Source organism: Haemaphysalis longicornis, unplaced genomic scaffold, assembly GCF_048455015.1.
Source record: "Haemaphysalis longicornis isolate Haplotype H1 unplaced genomic scaffold, Haemaphysalis longicornis Haplotype H1 scaffold_13, whole genome shotgun sequence".
Lineage (NCBI taxonomy): Eukaryota > Metazoa > Arthropoda > Arachnida > Ixodida > Ixodidae > Haemaphysalis > Haemaphysalis longicornis.
Window position 1 is genome coordinate 37226249 of NW_027526233.1, and position 8976 is coordinate 37235224.

An 8976-nucleotide genomic window follows, 5' to 3' on the forward strand; every position below is an offset into this window, starting at 1 on the left:
GCGAACGTCTGCAGCCTATCTTAAGTGGGTAACTGGCGGGAACCCCCTTATGCTACCTTGGCATCAAGGCTGCCAGAACCGAGGCCCTCACTAAGCTTTGGACAATTATAGGGTTTAAAAATTAGGGGCTCGTTTTGGAAATACAGAAAGAAATGCCGGCAGTCTCCAACGCCAAGGAAGACTTAGGGGAATGGTTAGACGAATTTTATCGTTAGTGACGTTCCATTTTTATTTTAATAATTACGTGAGAAAGAAAGAAAAGCACCCGCCCAGAGTGGGGGCTGAACCCACGCCTTTCGATTAAACCTCGAATACCTTACCAATTCGGCTATCTGGGCGACTGTGTTCTCCTTCATTTTATGGGGTATTAAAACTAACTACAACTGTATCTGACGTCTGAGGGTGGTAGCCTGCGCCACTCAGACTACACGGGGAAAAGGGGACCTTCTTTTAAACCCCCGGGGCATGACGTGAATGTCTACAGCCGGTCATAAGCGGGTAACTGGCTGGAAACACTCTTATGCTACCTCGGTATCAAGACTGCCAGAACCGAGGTCCTCGCTAAGCTTTCGCACAATTATAAGGTTTGGAAATGAGGGGCTCGTTTGAAATGCAGAAAGAAATGCCGGCAGTCTCCAACGCCAAAGAAGGATTAAGGGAATTGTTAGACAATTTTTATATTTAGTGACGTTAATATAATAAATTTTTTATTAATTATGTGAGAAAGAAAGATAGAAAAACACGCGCCCAGAGTGGGGGCGAACCCACGCCTTTCGAATATATGTCAAATGCATTACCAATTCCGTTATCTGGGCGACTGGGTTCCTCACTTTCTGGGGTATTTATATTTACTGCAACTGTATCTGATGCTTGAGGGTGCTAGCCAGAGCCACTCAGACTACACAGAGCCAAGGCGACCTTTTTTTCAACCCCCGGGGCGTGACGCGAACGTCTACAGCCTGTCATAAGCGAGTAACTGGCGGGAAACTCTTTTATGCTACCTTAGCATCAAGACTGCCAGACCCGAGGCCCTCGCTAAGCTTTTGCACAAATATAGGGTGGGGCCCGTTTGGAAATACAGAAAGAAATGCCGGCCGTCTACAATGCAAAGAAGGCATAGGTGAATTGTTAGACTATTTTTATGGTTAGGGACGGTACATTAACATTTTTATTATTACAAGAGAAAGAAAGAAAGAAAGAAAAACACGCACCCAGAGTGGAGACCGAACCCACGAGTTTTGTGTAGATCTCAAATCCCTTAACAATTCGGCTATCTGGGCGACTGTGTTCTCCTTTACTTTCTGGTGTATTTATATTTACTACAACTTTAGCTGACACTTGAAGGTGGTAGCTAGCGCCACTCAGACTACACGAGGAGAAGGGGACCATTTTTAAACCCCCGGGTGTGACGCGAACGTGTACAGCCTGTCATAAGCGGGTAACTGGCGGGAAACCCGGCCTAGCCTACCTTGGCATCAAGGTTACGAGACCCGAGGCCCTCGCTAAGCTTTCGCACAATTATAGGGTTTTGAAATGAGGGGCTCATTTGGAAATACAGAAAGAAATGCCGGCAGCCTACAAAATCAAAGAAGGCTAAGGGGAAAGGTTAGACTATTTTTTATCGTAATGACGTTACAATATTATTTTTTGTTAATTACGTGAGAAAGAAAGAAAGAAAAACATGCGCCCAGAGTGGGGAACGAACCCACGCCTTTCGATTATATCTCGAATGCCTTACCAATTCGGCTATTTGGGCGATTGTGTTCTCGTTCACTTTCTGGGTATTTATATTTACTAAAACTGTATCTGACGGTATCTGGTGGTAGCCAGCGCCTGTCAGACTACACGGGAAGATGAGAGCTTCTTTTCAACGCTCGGGGTGTTACACGAACGTCTACAGCCTGTCATAAGCGGGTAACTGGCGGGAAAACCCTCTTATGCTATCTTGGCATCAAGGCTGCCAGAACCAAGGCCCTCGCTAAGCTTTCGCACAATTGTAGGGTTTATAAATGCGGGGCTCGTTTGGAAATACAGAAAGAAATGTCGGCAGTCTACAACGCCAAAAAAGGCATGGGGGAGTGGTTAGACTATTGTTTATCGTTAGTGACGTTACAATATTTTTTTATTAATTACGTGAGAAAGAAAGAAAAACACCCGCCGAGAGTGGGGACCGAATCCACGCCTTTCGATTACATCTCAAATATCTTACCAATTCGGCTATCTGAGCGATTGTGTTCCCCTTCACTTTCTGCGGTATTTATATTTACTCCAACTGTATCTGATGCTTGAGGGGTTGTAGCCAGCGCCACTCAGACTACACGGGGAGAAGGTAACCTTCTTCTCAACCCCCGGAGCGTGACGCGAACGTCTACAGCCTGTCATACGCGGGTACCTGGTGGAAACTCTCTTATGCTACGTTGGCATCAAGGCTGCTAGAATCGATGCCCTCGCTAAGCTTTAAGGGGCTCGATTGGAAATACAGAAAGAAATGCGCCAGTATACTACGCCATAGACGGCATACGGGAATGGTTAGACGATTTTTTGTAGTTAGTAAAGTTACATTATTATTTTTTTATTTATTACATCAGAAAGAGAGAAATAAAAATGTGTCCAGAGGGGGGACCGAACCCACGCCTTTCGATTAGATCTCGAATGCCTTACCAATTCGGCTATCTGGGCAACTGTGTGCTCCTGCACTTCCTGGGGTATTTACATTTACTACAACGGTTTCTCACGCTTGTGGGTGGTAGCCAGCACGACTCAGACTACACAGGGAGAAGGGGACCTTTTTTCAACTCCGGGGGCGTGACGCGAACGTCTACAGCCTGTCGTAAGCGGGTACCTAGCGGGAAACCCTCTTATGCTATCTTGGCATCAAGGCTGCCAGACCCGAGGCCCTCGCTATGCTTTCGCACAAATATAGGATTTGGAAATGTGGGCTCATTTGGAAATACAGAAAGAAATGCCGGCCGTCTACAACGCAAAGAAGGCATAGGGGAATGGTAAGACTATTTTTATGGTTAGTGACGTTAGAATAATATTTAATATTACGTGAGAAAGAACTTCAGAAGGGAAAATGTTTGGGCGTGTTGGTTCATCGTCACACGGAAAACAAGCGCTAAATAAAAACACGGGACGACGAGTAGAGGGGACAAGCGCTGTATTTCAAAGACAGGGCTTGTGCCGTCTACTCCTCGTCCCGTGTTTTTATTTACCGCTTGTTTTCTGTGTGGTGCGAGAGAAAGAAACAAAAACACGCGCCCAGAGTGGGGACCGAACACACGAGTTTCTTGTAGATCTCGAAACCCTTAACAATTCGGCTATCTGGGCGACTGTGTTCTCCTTCACTTTCTGGGGTATTTATATTTACAACAACTGTATCTGACGCTTGAGGGTGGTAGCTAGCGCCACTCAGACTAAACGAGGAGAAGGGGACCTTCTTTTAAACCCCCGCGTGTGACGCGAACTTCCAGAGCCTGTCATAAGCGGGCAACTGGTGGGAAACCTTCTTTTGCTACCTTGGCATCAAGGCTGCGAGAACCGAGGCTCTCGCTAAGCTTACGCACAATTATAGGGTTTGGAAATGAGGGGTTCATTTGGAAATACAGAAAGAAATGCCGGCAGTCTACAACGCCAAAGAAGGCATAGGGGAATGGTTAGACTATTTTTTATCGTTAGTGACGTTACATATTACTTTTTTTAATTACGTGAGAAAGAAAGGAAATCACGCGCCCGCAGTGGGGACCGAGCCCACGCCTTTTGATTATATCTCGAATGCCTTACCAATTCGGCTATTTGGGTGACTGTGTTCCCCTTCACTTCCTGGGGTATTTATATTTACTAAAACTGTTTGTCACGCTTGAGGGTGGTAGCCAGAACCACTCGGACTACACACCGAGAAGGGGACCTTCTTTTCAACCCCCGGGGCGTGACGCGAACGTCTACAGCCTGTCATAAGCGAGTAACTGGCGGGAAACTCTTTTATGCTACCTTAGCATCAAGACTGCCAGACCCGAGGCCCTCGCTAAGCTTTTGCACAAATATAGGGTGGGGCCCGTTTGGAAATACAGAAAGAAATGCCGGCCGTCTACAATGCAAAGAAGGCATAGGTGAATTGTTAGACTATTTTTATGGTTAGGGACGGTACATTAACATTTTTATTATTACAAGAGAAAGAAAGAAAGAAAGAAAAACACGCACCCAGAGTGGAGACCGAACCCACGAGTTTTGTGTAGATCTCAAATCCCTTAACAATTCGGCTATCTGGGCGACTGTGTTCTCCTTTACTTTCTGGTGTATTTATATTTACTACAACTTTAGCTGACACTTGAAGGTGGTAGCTAGCGCCACTCAGACTACACGAGGAGAAGGGGACCATTTTTAAACCCCCGGGTGTGACGCGAACGTGTACAGCCTGTCATAAGCGGGTAACTGGCGGGAAACCCGGCCTAGCCTACCTTGGCATCAAGGTTACGAGACCCGAGGCCCTCGCTAAGCTTTCGCACAATTATAGGGTTTTGAAATGAGGGGCTCATTTGGAAATACAGAAAGAAATGCCGGCAGCCTACAAAATCAAAGAAGGCTAAGGGGAAAGGTTAGACTATTTTTTATCGTAATGACGTTACAATATTATTTTTTGTTAATTACGTGAGAAAGAAAGAAAGAAAAACATGCGCCCAGAGTGGGGAACGAACCCACGCCTTTCGATTATATCTCGAATGCCTTACCAATTCGGCTATTTGGGCGATTGTGTTCTCGTTCACTTTCTGGGTATTTATATTTACTAAAACTGTATCTGACGGTATCTGGTGGTAGCCAGCGCCTGTCAGACTACACGGGAAGATGAGAGCTTCTTTTCAACGCTCGGGGTGTTACACGAACGTCTACAGCCTGTCATAAGCGGGTAACTGGCGGGAAAACCCTCTTATGCTATCTTGGCATCAAGGCTGCCAGAACCAAGGCCCTCGCTAAGCTTTCGCACAATTGTAGGGTTTATAAATGCGGGGCTCGTTTGGAAATACAGAAAGAAATGTCGGCAGTCTACAACGCCAAAAAAGGCATGGGGGAGTGGTTAGACTATTGTTTATCGTTAGTGACGTTACAATATTTTTTTATTAATTACGTGAGAAAGAAAGAAAAACACCCGCCGAGAGTGGGGACCGAATCCACGCCTTTCGATTACATCTCAAATATCTTACCAATTCGGCTATCTGAGCGATTGTGTTCCCCTTCACTTTCTGCGGTATTTATATTTACTCCAACTGTATCTGATGCTTGAGGGGTTGTAGCCAGCGCCACTCAGACTACACGGGGAGAAGGTAACCTTCTTCTCAACCCCCGGAGCGTGACGCGAACGTCTACAGCCTGTCATACGCGGGTACCTGGTGGAAACTCTCTTATGCTACGTTGGCATCAAGGCTGCTAGAATCGATGCCCTCGCTAAGCTTTAAGGGGCTCGATTGGAAATACAGAAAGAAATGCGCCAGTATACTACGCCATAGACGGCATACGGGAATGGTTAGACGATTTTTTGTAGTTAGTAAAGTTACATTATTATTTTTTTATTTATTACATCAGAAAGAGAGAAATAAAAATGTGTCCAGAGGGGGGACCGAACCCACGCCTTTCGATTAGATCTCGAATGCCTTACCAATTCGGCTATCTGGGCAACTGTGTGCTCCTGCACTTCCTGGGGTATTTACATTTACTACAACGGTTTCTCACGCTTGTGGGTGGTAGCCAGCACGACTCAGACTACACAGGGAGAAGGGGACCTTTTTTCAACTCCGGGGGCGTGACGCGAACGTCTACAGCCTGTCGTAAGCGGGTACCTAGCGGGAAACCCTCTTATGCTATCTTGGCATCAAGGCTGCCAGACCCGAGGCCCTCGCTATGCTTTCGCACAAATATAGGATTTGGAAATGTGGGCTCATTTGGAAATACAGAAAGAAATGCCGGCCGTCTACAACGCAAAGAAGGCATAGGGGAATGGTAAGACTATTTTTATGGTTAGTGACGTTAGAATAATATTTAATATTACGTGAGAAAGAACTTCAGAAGGGAAAATGTTTGGGCGTGTTGGTTCATCGTCACACGGAAAACAAGCGCTAAATAAAAACACGGGACGACGAGTAGAGGGGACAAGCGCTGTATTTCAAAGACAGGGCTTGTGCCGTCTACTCCTCGTCCCGTGTTTTTATTTACCGCTTGTTTTCTGTGTGGTGCGAGAGAAAGAAACAAAAACACGCGCCCAGAGTGGGGACCGAACACACGAGTTTCTTGTAGATCTCGAAACCCTTAACAATTCGGCTATCTGGGCGACTGTGTTCTCCTTCACTTTCTGGGGTATTTATATTTACAACAACTGTATCTGACGCTTGAGGGTGGTAGCTAGCGCCACTCAGACTAAACGAGGAGAAGGGGACCTTCTTTTAAACCCCCGCGTGTGACGCGAACTTCCAGAGCCTGTCATAAGCGGGCAACTGGTGGGAAACCTTCTTTTGCTACCTTGGCATCAAGGCTGCGAGAACCGAGGCTCTCGCTAAGCTTACGCACAATTATAGGGTTTGGAAATGAGGGGTTCATTTGGAAATACAGAAAGAAATGCCGGCAGTCTACAACGCCAAAGAAGGCATAGGGGAATGGTTAGACTATTTTTTATCGTTAGTGACGTTACATATTACTTTTTTTAATTACGTGAGAAAGAAAGGAAATCACGCGCCCGCAGTGGGAACCGAGCCCACGCCTTTTGATTATATCTCGAATGCCTTACCAATTCGGCTATTTGGGTGACTGTGTTCCCCTTCACTTCCTGGGGTATTTATATTTACTAAAACTGTTTGTCACGCTTGAGGGTGGTAGCCAGAACCACTCGGACTACACACCGAGAAGGGGACCTTCTTTTCAACCCCCGGGACATGACGCGAACGTCTACAGCCTGTCATAAGTGGGTACCTGGCGGGGAACCCTTTTATGCTACCTTGGCATCAAGGCTGGGAGAACCGAGGCCCTTGCTAAGCTTTCGCACAATTATAGGGTTTGGAAATGAGGGGTTCATTTGGAAATACAGAAATGCCGGCACCTAAAACGCCAAAGAAGGCATAGGGGAATGGTTAGAATATTTTTTATCGTTAATGATATCACTTTATTATTTTTTGTTAACTGCGTGAGAAAGAAACAGAAAAACACGCGCCGAGAGTGGGGACCGAACCCACGCCGTTCGATAAGATCTCAAATATCTTACGAATTCGGCTATCTGCGCGATTGTGTTTTTCTTCACTTTCTGGGGTATTTATATTTACAACTGTATCTGACGCTTGAGGGTGGTAGCTAGCGCCACTCAGACTGCACTGGGAGAAGGGGACCTTCTTTTCAACCCCCGGAGCGTGACGCGAACGTCTACAGCCTGTCATACGCGGGTACCTGGTGGAAACTCTCTTATGCTACGTTGGCATCAAGGCTGCTAGAATCGATGCCCTCGCTAAGCTTTAAGGGGCTCGATTGGAAATACAGAAAGAAATGCGCCAGTATACTACGCCATAGACGGCATACGGGAATGGTTAGACGATTTTTTGCAGTTAGTAACGTTACATTATTATTTTTTTATTTATTACATCAGAAAGAGAGAAATAAAAATGTGTCCAGAGGGGGGACCGAACCCACGCCTTTCGATTAGATCTCGAATGCCTTACCAATTCGGCTATCTGGGCAACTGTGTGCTCCTGCACTTCCAGGGGTATTTACATTTACTACAACGGTTTCTCACGCTTGTGGGTGGTAGCCAGCACGACTCAGACTACACAGGGAGAAGGGGACCTTTTTTCAACTCCGGGGGCGTGACGCGAACGTCTACAGCCTGTCGTAAGCGGGTACCTAGCGGGAAACCCTCTTATGCTATCTTGGCATCAAGGCTGCCAGACCCGAGGCCCTCGCTATGCTTTCGCACAAATATAGGATTTGGAAATGTGGGGCTCCTTTGGAAATACAGAAAGAAATGCCGGCCGTCTACAACGCAAAGAAGGCATAGGGGAATGGTAAGACTATTTTTATGGTTAGTGACGTTAGAATAATATTTAATATTACGTGAGAAAGAACTTCAGAAGGGAAAATTTTTGGGCGTGTTGGTTCATCGTCACACGGAAAACAAGCGCTAAATAAAAACACGGGACGACGAGTAGAGGGGACAAGCGCTGTATTTCAAAGACAGGGCTTGTGCCGTCTACTCCTCGTCCCGTGTTTTTATTTACCGCTTGTTTTCTGTGTGGTGCGAGAGAAAGAAACAAAAACACGCGCCCAGAGTGGGGACCGAACACACGAGTTTCGTGTAGATCTCGAAACCCTTAACAATTCGGCTATCTGGGCGACTGTGTTCTCCTTCACTTTCTGGGGTATTTATATTTACTACAACTGTATCTGACGCTTGAGGGTGGTAGCTAGCGCCACTCAGACTAAACGAGGAGAAGGGGACCTTCTTTTAAACCCCCGCGTGTGACGCGAACTTCCAGACCTGTCATAAGCGGGCAACTGGTGGGAAACCTTCTTTGGCTACCTTAGCATCAAGGCTGCGAGAACCGAGGCTCTCGCTAAGCTTACGCACAATTATAGGGTTTGGAAATGAGGGGTTCATTTGGAAATACAGAAAGAAATGCCGGCAGTCTACAACGCCAAAGAAGGCATAGGGGAATGGTTAGACTATTTTTTATCGTTAGTGACGTTACATATTACTTTTTTTAATTACGTGAGAAAGAAAGGAAATCACGCGCCCGCAGTGGGGACCGAGCCCACGCCTTTTGATTATATCTCGAATGCCTTACCAATTCGGCCATTTGGGTGACTGTGTTCCCCTTCACTTCCTGGGGTATTTATATTTACTAAAACTGTTTCTCACGCTTGAGGGTGGTAGCCAGAACCACTCGGACTACACACCGAGAAAAGGACCTTCTTTTCAACCCCCGGGGCATGACGCGAACGTCTACA

At 46.4% G+C, this 8976-nt stretch overlaps 3 non-coding genes across 3 annotated transcripts; all 3 read right to left on the reverse strand.

The window, feature by feature from the left end:
- Positions 1-266: 266 nt before the first annotated feature.
- On the reverse strand, positions 267-338 carry Trnak-uuu (transfer RNA lysine (anticodon UUU)). The gene has a single exon. It is a non-coding gene; the product is annotated as a tRNA-Lys (tRNA).
- Positions 339-1684: 1346 nt separating this feature from the next.
- Trnai-uau (transfer RNA isoleucine (anticodon UAU)) lies at positions 1685-1756 on the reverse strand. The gene has a single exon. It is a non-coding gene; the product is annotated as a tRNA-Ile (tRNA).
- A 2917-nt stretch (positions 1757-4673) lies between these two features.
- On the reverse strand, positions 4674-4745 carry Trnai-uau (transfer RNA isoleucine (anticodon UAU)). The gene has a single exon. It is a non-coding gene; the product is annotated as a tRNA-Ile (tRNA).
- Positions 4746-8976: the final 4231 nt, after the last annotated feature.